This window comes from Triticum aestivum, chromosome 1B, assembly GCF_018294505.1.
Source record: "Triticum aestivum cultivar Chinese Spring chromosome 1B, IWGSC CS RefSeq v2.1, whole genome shotgun sequence".
Lineage (NCBI taxonomy): Eukaryota > Viridiplantae > Streptophyta > Magnoliopsida > Poales > Poaceae > Triticum > Triticum aestivum.
This window is the reverse complement of record NC_057795.1, coordinates 606,942,427-606,960,969: the sequence shown is the minus strand read 5'-3', so window position 1 is coordinate 606,960,969 and position 18,543 is coordinate 606,942,427. Positions and strand designations below refer to the sequence as shown.

The window sequence follows — 18,543 nt, the reverse complement described above, 5'->3', positions numbered from 1 at the left end:
AGTTCAGAAACTGCAAATTTCTACTCATCCAACATGAAAGGCTCGTCCAGGTGCATGTGCATGAGATTAGCTCGCGACAGCTGCACGAAGTCCCATTTAAAACCAAGGTTCTAGCTAGTTGCACCATTGCCCATCAAACTTATGAAATGCTGCCACAGAATTTTGGCCTTTTTTTGATGCGATGCACAACATCACTGAAGAATTTCGACGACAAACCACAAGAACGTCAACCCCGAGAGGCTTTGGGTGGTTGAGTCTCCTCTGCCTCTTTAAGTTCCCTGGCTAGCAGTGGCCAGCATGCAACGATCGGCTAGGCAAAGTGCCTATATGCAGTAGTAAGTTAACAAAACGGGATCCAAGTAGAAAGCATTTCTGATACAAAAGGCAAAGGTCAGATTGGAGATTCGATGTGGCAAATATCCCCATTTTCCGGGGGAAAACGCCTCAAAAGGATGGTGTACGAGCGCGCCAAAACTCACTTCTCTATGTACTACTCCCTCCGTTCGGAATTACTCGTCCAAGAAATGAATGTATCTAGATGTATTTTAGTTGTAGATACATCCATTTTTGTGACAAGTAATTCCGAACGGAGGAAGTACTACCTTTGATTCTTGTTGTTTAGTCATCCAGAGGACACCGGCCATGAAGCAGGCAGGACTACCAAAACCATATAAATCTCAAATCAGACCAAAGTCTCAACTATGAATTGAGAAGTTTGTGATACCATCCATGCAATTATGTACAACCAACATTACGCCAAGAAAAGAAAATACCAATGTTTCCCCCCAATGATGGTACAAAATGACTCCATTTCTGAAGCAGTCAGGCATGCTACAACGGCAGCATCAGATGGCACCGATACAGCCCTGGCAGCAGAACCAGGCCACCAGGATGCCCAGGAACGCGCCGGCGAAGACCTGCGACGGGGTGTGCCCTAGCAGCTCCTTGAGCTTCCTTTCGCTGATGGGGTAGCCTTGGAATAGGTCCTCAACGATCTTAGTGAGCACCTGCATCATCATCAATCACAAATCATACATTTCAGGCAGGTAATAGGCAAACAACAGACGCTCATCGGCGGGAAAGATGTAGCCACGATATTTGAAGGATGGGAGGTGCCAAAGAAAAGCAAGTTAGTCACTTACCCGTGAACTCAGAATGCGATAATCTACTCACGTACCCGTGACATGCCCGTGGATATAGAGCATTACTCGTTATTGCAAGGTGAGGCGTGGTGTATCAACAAAGCAATGGAATGGCAATTTGAGCTGCTAGCTAGTCACTACAGATTTATGAAGAGAAGGACTTCCGTACAACCCCCCCACCCCACCCCCCCACAATAAGCATAGAAGGGGTAGTATTGTCCATACTAAATTATGTATTAGTGTACCCGCTGTCCGTCGTAGGGCCGGCCACCCGTGTATGTCGCGCCCCGTACGCCCGCGTCGTACGTCGCGCCCCATGCAGTTCGGTAGTGCAATCGAGGAAAAAAAACGCCCCACAGCGACACCCCATCTACGCGTACGCAACCCTAGCGACATCAACGCCGCCGTCACGACGTCGGGCGGCGTCCATAGTCACCCACGCGGCGTCTCACCGGTGTCGCATGAAACCGACACCCCATCCCCGCGTAGGAAACCCTAGCGGCATCAACGCCGCCGTGGTCCACCGCCGTCATGACGTCGACCCCGACGTGCCCGTCTAGTCGCGAGCACCGACGGCGTCCGTAGTCACCCACACGCCGTGACGCCGGTGAAACGCCCAGCGCTCTCGTGAACGTTCTGTCTTGGTACGCGCCCTCCACGACATGGGTGGCAGCAACGCATCGGCGTCGACCCCAGGCGAGGACCCCTCGACGGCGCACAGTAGGTTCGCCTGGGCTCTTTTTTTCCCTTTTTTGATTTGATCCCATTGCATTTTTTATGCATTTTCTGATATGTAAAAATGATTCACTACTTAGGCTAAATAAGAGAGGAGAGTAGGGACCTCTTAATGACCTCATAATGATTTTGTATGTTCAAATTTGTATGCATGCCACATAGTCATGTCACTGTTGACGAATTTGTATCGCGATGTTTTGTGGAAGTGGATGCCAAACTTTCAGTATGATAATATAGCATGAAACGATACGCCAGTTTATTCGGTACGATAAGGATCTCGTATTGAAGCGAATCACCTTTGGAGACATTTGAGTCAGAATATACAGTGTTGAGTGCTTCAATGTGAAAACATATTGAATAGAATTGTTATTTACACTACATGATTTTAATTTGTAGCTACATGAGTATGACCGATAAGAATATGATATAGAACACTTTTATGAGATAGTGTTGAGCAGTATGTTGCAAATTGTACAGAAATGATTGACATTAAATTGTATGACACTATGACTTAATGTGACACATAAATGTATGATGACAATGAGCGTATAATATAGATGATAGTCGATGCATCTCGTAGTGGGAGTGGTAGCCAAGTAAGTTATTTACATTATTTAATAGTTAGTAACAATCAAGAACAGATTGACATGCAAGGTTATATGTCATATTTTGCAGGGAGGTGTTGATGGTCCTAGCGGGAACGATGAGCATAGTGATGATGATCAGTTTGACCTTGACATGTGCTATGATGAATATCAGCAAGAGTCACTTGATAGGCATTGGGCAGTGATGGTAAAGACATTCAGGTCATTAGACTAGGTGTACACGTTCTACAACAAGCACGCAAGAGAACGTGGGTTCAGCATCAGGAAGGACTCGCTAAAATTCTCGAAGGATCACACAAGGACTCCGCGCATGAGGAGGTATCTTTGTTCCGCCGCAGGAAAATGACAGGCCAAGTTCTGTACCATGGAAGGCCGGGCCCGCAGGCTTAGACCGGAGAGTCGATTCTTATGCAAAGCCCATTTGACAGTTAAGCTTGTTAAAAAGCTCAATCTTTGGTATGTCAGCAGTTTCTTCGATGATCACAGCCACACTCTTGCACGACCGGACGAAGTCCCTTTCCTCCGATCTCATAATCAGATCAAAGCATTTGAGAGAGTTGAGACCTTAGCTATGGCTGGAGCTGGGATAAGAAAACATATCATTTTTGACAACATCGTTAGCAGGTATGGGTCGTATGCAAAGTCACCGTTTCAGAGGACAAAGCTGTATAACATGTGCTACAGGGAGAAGATGAAATTGCTTGCGCAAGGTGATGTTGATACTGCCATAGGAATCATGTTGACTATAAAGGACAGAGATCCAGACTTCTTCTTTGAGCACATGGTTGACACTGAAGGCAGGCTCCAAAACCTTTTCTGGTGTGATTCGCAGTCACGCCGGGATTACCTAGACTATGGTGATGTTGTTGTGTTCGACAGCACATACAAGATGAACAGGTATGGAATGCCGTTCATCCCTTTTGTGGGTCTGAACAACCACTGTTGCACTACGGTATTCGCCTGCGCCATTGTTTCAGATGAGACTGAGGCTACATATGTTTGGTTGCTTAACACGTTCTTGAAAGCTAACTGTCAGAAGAGGCCCAATTCTGTAATTACCGATGGAGATGCAGTGATGGTAAGGGCTATCAGGAAGGTGCTTTCTGACGTGTGGCATCGTCTATGTTCATGGCATATTGAAAAGAATATGCAGAAACACCTCAACCACAAGTCATTGAAGGAGTTTAGGGCATTATTGTACTATGCCACTACACATAAGGTTTTTGAGGAGAGATGGGCCGTGTTTGTGCGCAAATGGCAGATGGAGAAAACGAAAACATGGCTCCATAGGATGTACAGGAAGAGGACGCTTTGGGCTGCATCATATTTGTCTGGTGGGTTTTTCCTTGGTATGCGCAGTAATCAGAGGAGTGATAGTCTGAACTCCAGCCTGCACCTTCATCTTGACTATGGTATGACGATCATTGACATGATTGTACACTACGAGAATTGTATTGTTCGCCTCCGTGAGAATGAAGCTTATGATGACTACACGGCCTCACAGACTCTTCCAGTAATAGTGACTGAGTGTCAGGCCATTGAGTCGTATGCTGCAAAAGCATTCATGCAGGCAAACTTTTATATGTTGCAACAAGATATGAAGAAGGTACATGAGCTTGAGGTAATTGATAGACTGACAGGGATTGATAGTCAGAGATTTGTGGTTGCGTGGAAGAATAACAGGGATCACAGATTTAATGTGGACTATACGCCAGGTAACTCCGCAGAAACTATAAAGTGCAATTGCCGAAGTATGACTCGCAAAGGGCTTCCTTGCAAGCATATTATTCATGTTTTGAATGCACTGAACTTACCTGTGATACCCAAGTGTTGTGTCCTGCGAAGATTCTCAAAAAAGCACAAGCCGGACTGCCCGTGAAGTGCACCAGCAATTTGTTTGCGTGGGGTTGGTCCAGTGGTGAGGACAGAGCTAGATATAGTGAGTTGACCATCAAATCTTCAGAAGCATGTCATGTCACATGCAGTAATCCTTTCTTATTCGACAAGTTGATGGCAGCTCTCGATGATATTATAGCGAATAAGGACATACAGGGAAATGAAGATGATAGTCAAAGAAGCTTCGTGAACAATAATCCATTTGAGCCTAACCGAGACCATATTCTGGTTCGTGATCCAGTAAAGGTTTCCACCAAGGGCGCACCTAAGCAGAACAGTAGAGGTCGCGGTAAGGGTGGCACAGATGTGACAAAAAATGAGAGGCCTAAAGCATTTGACGAGAAATCTGGACGAAAATGTAGCATATGCAGCGGCTCAGGTCATAACAGGAGCACATGCAGCAAAAATGAAGAGTATGTCTATTATTTGTGTATGTTAGTTTTGCTGTTTCATTTACGGTACATTGATTCTCATAGTTTTTGTATGCAGCAACTGGGCTTGAAGACAGAAGTGACGATGGTGCATCTGTTTTACTGCTTCCATTTATATGTAACTGTACGTCTTTTTGCTTTGTTTATATTAGTTTCGTTGATTCATCTATCGTACATTGATTCTCACAATTTTTTTATTTATTCTATGCAGCAACTTGGCTTGAAGACTCAAGTGAAGAAAATGCAAGTGTTTTACCTCTTCCATTTATGTTCATGTTGAGTATTTTATATGTGTGAAACAAGATTATTTCCTACAGACCGTTCTCATTTGAGACTTGTTATTTTCTGTCCACTACAATAAAATTACTGTGGTGACAATTGTTATGTTGAGACATCATTGTTGTTGATATAAATATTCACTATTCATTGTTTATATGATGAATTATGCATGTATTTACTATATATTCATTGTTTATATTATGAATTCTGCATGTACTTACTAGTCCCGTCGACCGTCAACTATATTTAAATAAGAGAAGTACTGTGCGAGTTGTTGTTGAAAAAAAAGAGGAAAAACATGCCCACCCGTCTCCACGGCGTGTCTTAATAAGACCATCGCTATCAAGCCCAGCAGGAGACTACAACCAGCGTTTCGGAGCACGCCGTGGAAACCAGGCGCAACAGGGCAGAATCGACAGGGTACATCGACGGGGTAATAGACGAGAGGAGTTCAATGTGGCGACGGGAGCTCTGTATATAAACTGGTCGTCGTCGCCTTCGGCCGGAGAGGTGGGACTAAACTGAATGTTAGTTTTCGTCGCGCGTCGTCTCAGCGGGGGTAACTGGGCCGGCCCACGGCGCATCGAGCCGTTCAGAAGTCTGCGCCGTCCATTGCCTTTTTGGGACGGCCCACGTCACGTCTGGCTGTGTCCACATCGCCCCGCGGCCGACGCAAGTTTAGTCCCACCTCGCCGGCCGAAGGGGACGACGACCAGCTTATATACTCAGCTCCCGTCGGCACATTGAACTCCTCTGTTACTACCCCGTCGATGGACCGCGTCGATGCTGCCCTGTAGGGCCTAGTTTGCACGCTGTGTTCTGAAACGCCTATCGTAGTCGTCCGGTGGCCTTGATAACAACGGGCTTACTAAGACACACTGTGGACGGGCGGGCAATTTTTTACCTAAAATATTTTTTAAGCTTTTCTAAACTAAACTAACACACAATGTGCTGTAAACTAACTTTGTGCTAACAAAGTAACACGCAGTGTGCTGCCATAGTTTAGTGTATAAAAACTTAACGACAACACGATTACATATATGTAAATCTAAACATTACGTTTATTTTTTGTAAATTTTTTTTGTATTTATAAATAAAATCGTCGCGTTTTTTTTAATAATGCGTTACCATAGTTTACAACTATTCGGAAACAAAAAAAATCATGTAACTAAAAAAAGACTGATTATATAATATTTATGAAACACAATATCATGTGGTCATAAAAACGTAATTAAGTGTATAATCTTTTAGGAACAAAATAGTGGCAAAATCAATAAATATGTCTATTACATAAAATTTATAAGCAAGTGCGCAAAGCGTTTGGAAAATATAGTCCTCTAGTACCACCCAATCACATGCAAAACTCCTCCATGCCGCATCTATTTCTTCTTCTTTGATATTCGAATAACTTTGTTTTTCACTTCATCAAGCTTGTTTCTTTCCGAAAAGATAAGTTGCGCAATCATTACCTCACTCGAATCATCAATTGACCTCTGAAAAAAAGTGATATTAGCACAGCGTTCATAGTACATCATAGTACAAACATGACTTGCGTACCTGTGAAAATAAGCCTGTCCATTTGTCATCATCCCAATATTGAAAGCATCGAAGGAGAAATATTCCACACGAATTCCTAGTACATACAATTTATGAAGATTAAATATCTACTGTACATACAGGACCGACATGCTGTCAAAGTAATAACTCACCCATCATGTTGTTTTGGCATGTCATACGTTTCAATAGGCCAATTGGAAACATCCGGATAATTCACAATTCCGGTTGCATTTGCTTTTTGGATATCTTCTGCTAGTTGTTTTCTCTAAAGATATAATAAAAATGGTGGAAAGAATGTCATTCAGTGTACTAAAAAAACCAATGTTACCAAATGCACATTTGAAAGTTAAACCTACCAGGTCCTCAACGAGTTCTCTAATAACACTGTCAAGTTTTCCGTTCATCAACGAGTCAAGAACCTGAAACTCTCTCTTCCCGCGATGCATGACGACAGTAATCCAGTGATTGTTCTGCTTGTTTAGAGAAATGTAAGTCTGCATCACAAGGACCATAAAACACAATCAGCACATACTATCGTATGTATGTACCATGTAACCAATCAAACTTACCTTTGATTTTTGAAATACTCGTCCTCACATCTATTCACGGGTCCATTACTATGCGACTCTGCTTCATAATCGTTACCGGTGGTCTTCTTTTCGGGTCTAACGTGAAGCAACCAATGTATCCTCCAAGTTGTCAACATGAAACGATCATCACTAACTTTGTCGACCAAATATGATGAGTATGCATTAATTACCTATAAATAATGTGGCAGATTTAACAATGGTGTTTTCGAATCAATTGTAAAACAATATATGAAATTAACTTACATCTCTACTTAGCCACTCATGGTTAATAATCTGACAAGCTCTCCGCACAGTCAGACTTTCTTCCAAGCCATCATTCAAAATTTCTGTTTTGGCATGTTTTTGTGAATGCTCATGCGCGCGCACGTACTTGATGGACGCTTTCACCACATCATACTCATCACTAGATTTGTTAACACCACCATTTTGGAACAATTCTGTAACGCACAACTCAAATAATTATAAACGCAAATATATAAATAATTATTACGCAAGAACAATTAGAAACACAAAAAACTTACTTCCTTTCGCAGAACGTTTTGCACGCTTGTTCGGTTTAGGGACCACATAAGGAGACTTGACATGTTGTGATCCTTTGCGCTTGCTCCTGCCAGTAACCTCCTCCACTTCCTCTTGTACTCCTTGAGAACCAAGCGACGCATGCGATGCGATTTCGTCCGTCCCTAAAGATGTGGCAGCTTTTTCATCTAATACTTCTGGTACTTGGATAGGATCATCCATATCACCCTTGAAACTATCACAGTACTCAGGTGTGCAGTAAAAAGGTGTGTTTCCACGAGAAGTTACATCACCGTCGTCATCATCCTTTTGCAAATTCATTTTGGAAGGTGTGCGGAACCGGTCTGAATCATCTTTTTGATATACAAACTCTTTTTTCGGACGTCCACCGTTTGAATACTCATTAATGCCTCCGTACAGATTCTCTTTGTCTTCTTCCAGGTTACTGGGTTTGTAGAAGACGCCGGTTTTGTTCAGTTTCTTAATCATCCTCTGCAAGAAAACATTTCATCTTAGTTCTTCAATTCAGTGATGGATATTAAAGTGACGTGCTCAAGTGTTACCTGTGCGCATAACTCTGGCAAACGAAGCAGTTCCTTCCGAAGCTCATTCATCTCACTCAAAATCCGGTCCATAGTAGGCTTTTGGCTCGAAGCCTCTGAGGTACTGCCCTCTTTCCTCGTTCCAGTAATGTTAGACTTTTTGCTACTAGCTTTCTTGGTTTTTTGAGCTTCTTCTTCTGGAATTTTTTCAGCCTATACTCCTCTGTAATGTTGTCATCGATCTACAAATGCAACAAGAGAATTATACATACAAACCATACGCACACTTAACTTTCTTTCATAAATGTAAAAAAACATGATTACTAGGATTACCATCCCAACACCACGACCATATTCATAGTAGTATTTGTCTCTTCTCACAGCCATATCTTCCGTCCAGTTCCTCATCAGCGGGCTCAACAATGCCAACGGATCATATTTTGGACCGGTGATTGGTTGCACTTTCTCCCAGTATAGGTACTGCAAAACACATAAACTAATTAAATTACATGTTTTTCCATGACATTTTCTAAGAAAAGTGTTCAAATTAATAAATACAACACACTTGCAAAAGGGCGAGGTTCCCCTGGGGCCACTGCCTAACATGGCCGTCCTGCAAAAGCTTACCAATCTCCGACAAACAGAATCGTGAAGTGAATGCATTCCAGTTGAACTTCCTTATCAACTTAATATTTTGCACTAAGGCATAGTATTTTTTCGGAACGTATTCATGAGACACTGGTGCAATTATAGTTCCTAAAAGAACTAGAAATGTCATCCGAATGAAGTCATCATCAGTGCTATTGTTCCTCACAATCTTTTCTATGAGATCATCAATCATGATCTTACCATTTTTCTTGCTAACAAAACTAACTGGTATTTTTTTGGTTGCTTTTTCTCCTTCAGTACTAAGAAACCCACAAACATCCACTCCATTGTTTTTCCAACCAAAAATGGAGTACACATCATCAGGCCTTAGTGAAATAAGACCTTTACTTCCAGCAGTACTTCCAGAACTCTCTTCAACCATAAATTTTTTGCTACTCGGATTGTAACCTTGGAGTAAAAAGTGAAGCAAAAAATCATGCATCTTTATCGATGGTATTCTAAACATGCCCTGCATATCCGTTTCATAAAACTGGAATTTCTGACTGGGTGACAGTTTGTCAACTAGGCTAACCCACTTTTGAACAGAACATGGAATCACACCGTCGATATTCATACTGCATCAAATAGATTTTTGTCACATACCATCGTACTGCTATGAGCCATGTTGTATAAAGCAACTGGAAAAAAAAAACTTACACGACGGCGACGGTGGGAGTGGCACCGGCGGCGTATAAAGGGCGACGGGTCAGGGGACGCAAGCCGGCGCGGGTGCACGAACGGTGTTTGGACGGTGGAGTGACGGTGGGAGGGGCACCGGCGCCGTTTTGGAGTGTGGGGCGCCGGGCGGCGTACGTCGGCAGCACATTCAGATCGCGGGGTGGCGAGATGGGTTGTACGTACAAGAAAAATTTGCATGCGCGTCGGCTAACGACATCGCCTGAGCACTGATTGCGGCGTCGTTGTTAGTGGGACGGCCCCATGCACGCATGCGCGTCGGTTGGCGAGACGGCCGGCGTTTTTTTACAGGGCCTCTTTTATTTTAACTAAATAAAGTAGGCACATTATCAAAAAAATTACGTTAACCAATTTTTTTAACGTAGCCAAACATGCCCATATTTTTAACTTAATCAAATAGGCTATTTTTTAACTTAGCAAACGTGTCCATTTTTTTCCACGTGCTACAGTGTCCTAGGAGGGCATGCACGCAAAAATTCGTCCCGTTTCGAGTCCGTATGGATTCTCTACGATTTTCCGGGCCGAAAACCCCGAAAATGCTGCCCGTACGTGACGCAACGTACGTTCGTTGTCGGATTTCGTTCATTTTGGCCGTGGGGCCCGGGTGGGGCGCCACACGCGCTCGCAAAAGTTGGGTGCAATCCGTCAGACCGCTCAGGTACTTGCTGTGGAAGGGGGTGGTTTCGGTATGGCTGGAGGGGACCCTCGTCGCATGTCTCCGCTTTGCATCCGCCAAACGTGCCCTTTTTTTTGCACGTGCTACAGTGCCCTATGAGGGCACGCATGCAAAAATTCGTCCCGTTTCGAGTCCGTATGGATTTTCTACGATTTTCCGGGCAGAAAACCCCGAAAATTCGTACATTTTGGCCGTGGGGTGTCCGGGTGGGGCACCATATGCGCTCGCAAAAGTTGGGTGCAATCCATCAGACCGCTCAGGTACTTGTTGTGGAAGGGGGTGGTTTCGGTATGGCCGGAGGGGACCCTCGGTCGCATGTCTCCGCTTTGCATCCGCCAAACATGCCCATTTTGTTGCACGTGCTACAGTGCCCTATGAGGGCACACACGCCAAAATTCGTCCCGTTTCGAGTCCGTATGGATTTTCTACGATTTCCGGGCCGAAAACCCCGAAAATGCTGCCCGGACGTGACGCAACGTGCGTTCGTTGTCGGATTTCGTTCATTTTGGTCGTGGGTGCCCGAGTGGGGCATCATACGCGCTCGCAAAAGTTGGGTGCAATCCGTTAGACCGCTCAGGTACTTGCTGTGGAAGGGGGTGGTTTCGGTATGGCCGGAGGGGACCCTAGGTCGCATGTCTCCGCTTTGCATCCGCCAAACGTGCTCATTTTAGTTGCACGTGCTACAGTGCCCTATGAGGGCACGCACGCAAAAATTCATCCCGTTTCGAGTCCGTATGGATTTTCTACGATTTACCGGGCCGAAAACCCCGAATATGCTGCCCGGACATGACGCAACGTGCATTCGTTGTCGGATTTCGTTCATTTTGGCCGTTGGGTGCCCGGGTGGGCGCCACACGTGCTCGCAAAAGTTTGGTGCAATCCGTCAGACCGCTCAGGTACTTGCTGTGGAAGGGGGTGGTTTCGGTATGGCCGGAGGGGACCCTCGATCGCATGTCTCCGCTTTGCATCTGCCAAACATGCCCATTTTTTTGCACGTGCTACAGTGCCCTATGAGGGCACGCACGTAAAAATTCGTCCCGTTTCGAGTCCGTATCAATTTTCTACGATTTTCCGGTCTGAAAACCCCGAAAATGCTGCCCGGACGTGACGCAACATGCGTTTGTTGTCGGATTTCGTTCATTTTGGCCGTGGGGTACCCGGTTGGGGCGCCACACACGCTCGCAAAAGTTGGGTACAATCGGTCAGACCGCTCAAGTACTTGCTGTGGAAGGGGGTGGTTTCGATATGGCCGGAGGGGACCCTCGGTCGCATGTCTCCGCTTTGCATCCGCCAAACGTGCCCATTTTTTTTCCATGTGCTACAGTGCCCTAGGAGGGCACGCACGGAAAAATTCGTCCCGTTTCGAGTCCGTATGGATTTTCTACGATTTTCCGGGCCAAAAACCCCGAAAATGCTGCCCGGACGTGATGCAACGTGCGTTCATTGTCGGATTTCATTCATTTTGACCGTGGGGTGCCCGGGTGGGGCGCCACATGTGCTCACAAAAGTTGGGTGCAATCCGTCACACTGCTCAGGTACTTGTTGTGGAAGGGGGTGGTTTCGGTATGGCCGGAGGGGACCCTCGGTCGCATGTCTCCGCTTTGCATCCGCCAAACGTGCCCATTTTTTTCCACGTGCTACAGTGCCCTAGGAGGGCACGCACGAAAAAATTCGTCCCGTTTCGAGTCCGTATGGATTTTCTACGAGTTTTCGGGCCGAAAACCCCGAAAATGCTGCCCGGACGTGACGCAACGTGCGTTCGTTGTCATATTTCGTTCATTTTGGACGTGGGGTGCCCGGGTGGGGCGCTACACGCGCTCGCAAAAGTTGGGTGCAATCCGTCAGACCGCTCAGGTACTTGCTGTGGAAGGGGGTGGTTTCGAGATGGCCGGAGGGGACCCTCGGTTGCATGTCTCCGCTTTGCATCCGCCAAACGTGCCCATTTTTTTTGCACGTGCTACAGTGCCCTATGAGGGCACGCACGCAAAAATTCATCCCGTTTCGAGTCCGTATGGATTTTCTATGATTTTCCGGGCCGAAAACCCCGAAAATGCTGCCCAGACGTGACACAACGTGCGTTCGTTGTAGGATTTTGTTCATTTTGGCCGTGGGGTGCCCGGGTGGGGGCGCCACACGCGCTCGCAAAAGTTGGGTGCAATCTGTTAGACCGCTCAGGTACTTGCTGTGGAAGGGGTGGTTTCGGTATGGCCGGAGGTTTACAAATATTTAAAAATATTTCGGAAAATTCATAAATGTTAATGAATTTAAAACTATTTCAGATAATGTTAATGAATTCAAAAATTCTCGGATTCATAAATATTAATGAACTATAAATATTCTCTGGTTCATAAATTTAAAGAACGACAAAGCTAAAATCCTGCCGTGCTGGGTTTTGCAACAGATCCGCACGATGTGGCTTGCCTCCATTCTCGATCAAACGGCGCTGGCGATCTTTTCGCGTTGCACTTTCTCGAAGTGATCGCTATAATCCCGCGCCATTAGTGGACTTCCCGTATTAAACGGATCGTGATTGGCCCGCTTGACAGAATCGCACGCGAGGCCCAACTGTCGCCTACTATTTTTTCTCTCTCGAAAATCTTTGGTGCGAAAATAAATAAAAGTGCTTGGTGTGGGAATCGAACCAAGCACCTCCCAACCTTATACCGACCGCGCTTGCCATCTCACCACCTATTAGTTGTTGGCTAAAAGAAGGCAACAAGATATTTGAACCTTTTTACTACTATATGAGCAAAAAATGCAATTTTTCTAGTTCTTTTCTTGGATTTCCGTGATAACTCACATACAATCATCATGATATCTAGTTTCATGATGATTTTTTACCAACTCGTCTCGAGTTGATCACACCGTGGTAATTTTCTCACGTCAGGAAGGGAGGGTGGGGGGTTGATGTCGATTATTTTTGTGTGAATAGCATGGTAACTCACACATCACACACTTGATAATTTATGTATCCCAGTCCTGATAACTTTGGCATGGTGTGTGTGGGGGGGGGGGGATGATGAAATATACCACCATTCACTTTTGTGTGAATAACATGATAACTCACACATCGCAGGCCTAATAACTTATATACCCTGGTGCTGATAGCTTTGGCATGGGTGTGTGTGGGGGGGAGGGGGTTGATGAAATATACCACATACCGTTAACTTTTTGTGTCAATAACATGATAACTCATACATCACACACCTGATAACTTACGTATCCCGGTCCTGATAACTTTAGCATGGGGTGTGTGTATGTGCGGGGGGGGGGGGTGATGAAATATCCCATTGGTAACTTTTATCTGAATAGCATGGTAACTCACATATCGCGTACCTGATAACTTATGTACCCCGGTCCTGATAACTTTGGCATGGGGTGTGTGTGTGTGTGGGAGGGGGGGAGTTGATGAAATATACCACCGTTACAAGGTTTATGCCCCGGTAGTATCTGTGTAAACAATATGATAACATACGTAGCCCATGTGTGATAACTTACTTAGCCGTGGAGTGGTAACTTTTGATCTGAAATAAAAGTCATCAGAACATATCAACATAGGATCTAGTTTCTATGCCCTCTTCGCAGCGTGTTTTTTATGTAAAAACGTTTTTTGGATCGGACTGAAGGTTTGAGCTACAAAACATTTTGAAGATTCAAAATAAGGGGGAATCAAGGATGACATCAACATTTCGGTCTTCTAATTCATTTGCATGTGGGAGAATTAGAGGACCAGTTTTTATGGCCAGGTATTTTCTATGTAAATAAGATGGTAATTTATGTATCATAGACGTGATAACTTACTTACTCTGGTTCTACTAACATTTTACGTGAAAAAAATTCATCAAACGATACCAACATGGGATCTAATTTCGGTCGTCTCGTCGAGACGAGTCTTTTATGTCAAAACAGTTTTTTGATCGGAGCTACGGTTTGATCTATAAAACATTTTGAATTTAGAAATTTATAAGAATCTTTGCTGACATCAGCAATTTCGTCCTATATGCATGCTTGTATATGAGAATTCAACACATGCACGTGAAAGCTTCTTCGTAATCACAAAAAGATCAACAAATAAAATAGAAATGCTAAGTGATTAAGCGTGGCATGCGCATGCATGCATGTACACTGGGCGTTCGGATCTGTTCCTTCAAAACAGAATGATCGGACGTTAGTCCAATCCTTGATGAAATATACTCTCGATAACTTCTGTGTAAATATGATGATAGTTTACGCATCACTGTCCTGATAACTTTTATTAAAATAACATGATAACTCATACATCGTAGACATGATAAATTATGTACCCAGTCCTGGTAACTTTGTCGGTGGGGGTAGGGGTGGGGGGAGTCGTTGAAACATACCACGGTAACTTCCATGCAAATAACATGATAAATCACACATCGTAGACATGATAAATTATGTACCCAGTCCTGGTAACTTTGTCGGTGGGGGTAGGGGTGGGAGGAGTTGTTGAACCATACAACGATAACTCTTACGCAAATAACATGATAACTCACACATCGCAGGCTTGATAACTTATGTACCCGATCCTGGTAATATGGCGACTGTGGCGAGGGGAGGTGATGCCCCGCTAATTTCTGTGTAAATAACATGGTAATAGAAACATACAAAATTGATAACTCCCATACAAATGCCACTGTAACTTTTGACCTGAAACTTTTCTGTTGAAAAACATACACCCGATAATTTCTGTGTAAATAACATGATGATGTATCATCGCAGACTTGATAACTAATATTTTTACGTTTAAACACCATGGTGTCTTTCATCCAAGGGAAAAAAGGTTTTGAAACATTTCACCGGTAATTTCTTTGTTAAATTACCATACTTTCCCATGCTTTTAACCTTCTCGTACTGTAGTTACCAGCCTTATGACCGTAGTTATCACGCTGGTCATTGCCAAAGTTACCAAGCCAAACTTTATTTTTTCTTTTGATATGGCAGAAATAAGAAAGGTTCAACTAACATTGTCATTCTACAATAGACAACAACAAGAGGTGGCTTAGTTGGTTATTAGGCTTGATATAGGTATTACATAGACCTGGGTTCGAATCCTCTTTCAAGCACTTTTATTTTCTTTTCATATTATGCAGCGAAAAACCAGAAAAAACCACTAGCAATTTACTACGGTTTTTGAGAGAAGTTAAAAAAAATCAATGGAAGCGGGAGGAACGACGTAGCGGGACGAGCGGAAGGATCTATCCAAGGTCGTGCGGATCTGTTGCTAACCACCAGTCGACTGGTGGTTAGCACAGTCCTTTAAAGAATTTAAAAATGTTTCAGAAAGTGTTAATGAATTTAAAAATTCTCGTATTCATATATGTTAATGAATTTAAAAATATTCTCTGATTCATACATGTTAATGAATTTAATAATATTTCAGAAAATGTGAATGACTTAAAATATCTCACCTTTTTAAAAAAAATCTTATTTATTTGTTATATTTTTTATTTAAAAATTTCAATTTTTTCATCCACCGGCTTTACTATATGCACATATTTTAAAAAAATCTGAACATTTCTAAAACACTTTATAAACATTTAGATACACTTTTGATTTTTTTATTCAGTTTTCTTCAATATTTTATGTGTTTTCATGTTTTTTTTATTCTACAATTTTTTGATTATTGCATACCTTATTTTGTGCTATGTATATTCGATGGAAATTTTTTAAATATATTGTGAACATTTTTATGCATGGGTCGGAAAATTTACAAATTTTCTCAAAATAAGCGTTCAATATTTAGCTAATTTTTTTAACAAACTTTGAAGACAAATTAAAACAAGATTCGAACAAACTAGATTGAACATAGAGATATTTTACATAGTCCATTCAACAATACCGAAACGAGACGAGTTTATCCGAACCTAAATGATACATAGTTCATAGTTAGAACATTTTTTAAAAAAAAACTACTACTCCTCCTCGTCGCTAGCCAACAGATCGATGACCTCCGCCTCGCCGTCACCCCCGCCGTCATCGTCGTCGTCGTCGCAGACCTGGGCTAACCGCTCCTAGTCGATGACGTCGTCGTCCGATGACTCCAACGCCTCCGCCTCCGCCTCCGCCTGTGGGACCACTAGCGGAATCGCCGCCGCCGCCTGGATCGCTGCCGCCTGCTCGGCGGCCTCCCTCACAGCCGTCGCCACCTCTGCAGCCGCCGCTGCAACCGCCGACGCCCGCAGGGCGATGAGGTAACCCGGCATATCGTCGGGATCGCCGTCCTCCCGAAGAACCAACTGCTCCGGCGGCAGTTCCACCTCCGGCGGGGCAGGGGGATCGACGGGCGCCGGCGCACATGGTGGAGGGGCCCGACGGCCGCGCGCTACTAGACTGGGGCGCGGGACAAGAAGGCGGCGGCGGTCTCCGATGAGGTCTGGCATGACGCCGGACTCCGCCAGCCGGTACACGCCGATGACGGCGGCGTAGTCTTTGCCGTCCCAGAGCGCGTGACGGCCGGTGATGTTGTTGTGGCCGCCGGTCCGCTTCTCCTCCGCGGTGGCGCCGGGCCCGCGCCTCGGGTAGCCATCCTTGTCGAGTTTCCAATCGTGCGGAAGACGGCAACCCGGCGGCACGAGGAGCCCAAACCGGTAAAGCTCCTCCGTCTCCGTCCTGCTCAGGCTCGACGGCCATGCGCTGGGTCCGTCATCGCCGCCGGTGCCGGAGCTGCTGCCGCCATGGAACGACATGTCGCCGGCAGCCTTTTGGAAGGTGGAGTCGGGGGAGGAGTGCTCTTTGCGGCGACGGGCGGACGGGGCTGCGATTTATAGGGAGACGGCAGGGCAGCGGGCGGACGGGTGGTTGGGGAATTAATTCGACGGCCGGACGGGCCAGCAGTCGAGGGCGGCGGCGCGGCAGACGAGGGGACGGGGCGGCGGGGCGGCAGAGGACGGGACGGGCGGCAGACGAGGGGACGGACGGGACGGGTCGGCAGGCCGCAGTTCACGCGCCACGATGCTTTTTACCGGGTGACGCGCAGATTGACCACCGACGCTTTTGACCACCGACGCTGTAAAAAAACGTATGTCGACACAGTAAAAAAAAGGCGTCGGACACGCGTACACGTACGTACGTCGACGGGCCGCGGTGGTACGTCGCGGGGGCGGGGCTGGGGGAGGGGAAGGGGTAATGACCATCCTACCCTTTTTTAAGTTTTTATGTGAAGGGGTATAGGATGATCTGGACCGTTGATGTTTCCAGGGGGGTTGTACCGAAGAAGAAGTCGTGATTCCTATTACAAGAACATGATCAATCTCATACATCACATATCATTCATCACATTCTTTTTGGCCATATTATATCACATAGCATACCCTGCAAAAACAAGTTAGACGTCCTCTAATTGTTGTTGCATGTTTTACGTGGCTGCTATGAGTTTCTAGCAAGAACGTTTCTTACCTGCGCAAAAGCCACAACGGTGATATACCAATTGCTATTTACCCTTCATAAGGACCCTTTTCATCAAATCCGATCCGACTAAAGTGGGAGAGACTGTCACCCGCTAGCCACCTTATGCAACAAGTGCATGTCAGTTGGTGGAACCTGTCTCACGTAAGTGTACATGTAAGGTCGGTCCAGGCCGCTTCATCCCACAATACCGCCAAATCAAGATAAGACTAGTAATGGTAAGCATATTGAACAAACCAATGCCCACAACTACTTGCGTTCTACTCGTGCATAGAATGTACGCATAGACCTAGCTCATGATGCCACTGTTGGGGAACGTAGCAATAATTCAAAATTTTCTACGCATCACCAAGATCAATCTATGGAGATTCTAGCAACAAGAGAGGGAGAGGATGAGTGTATCTTCATACCCTTGAAGATCGCGATGCGGAAGCATTACAAGAACGCGGTTGGTGGAGTCGTACACGCAGCGATTCAGATCACGGTCGATTCCGATCTAAGCACCGAACGGACGGCACCTCCGCATTCAACACACGTACAACCTGGGTGTTGGGGAACGTAGTAATTTCAAAAAAATTCCTACGCACACGCAAGATCATGGTGATGACATAGCAACGAGAGGGGAGAGTGTTGTCCACGTACCCTCGTAGACCGTAAGCGGAAGCGTTAGCACAACGCGGTTGATGTAGTCGTATGTCTTCACGTTCCGACCGATCCAAGCACCGAAAGTACGGCACCTTCGAGTTCAGCACACGTTCAGCTCGATGATGATCCTCGGGCTCCGATCCAGCAAAGCTTC

The 18,543-nt window shown here is 45.2% G+C and overlaps 1 pseudogene; it reads right to left on the bottom strand.

The window, feature by feature from the left end:
- Window positions 1-6,467: 6,467 nt before the first annotated feature.
- On the bottom strand, window positions 6,468-9,232 carry LOC123096934 (uncharacterized; annotated as a pseudogene).
- Between the last annotated feature and the right edge of the window lie 9,311 nt (window positions 9,233-18,543).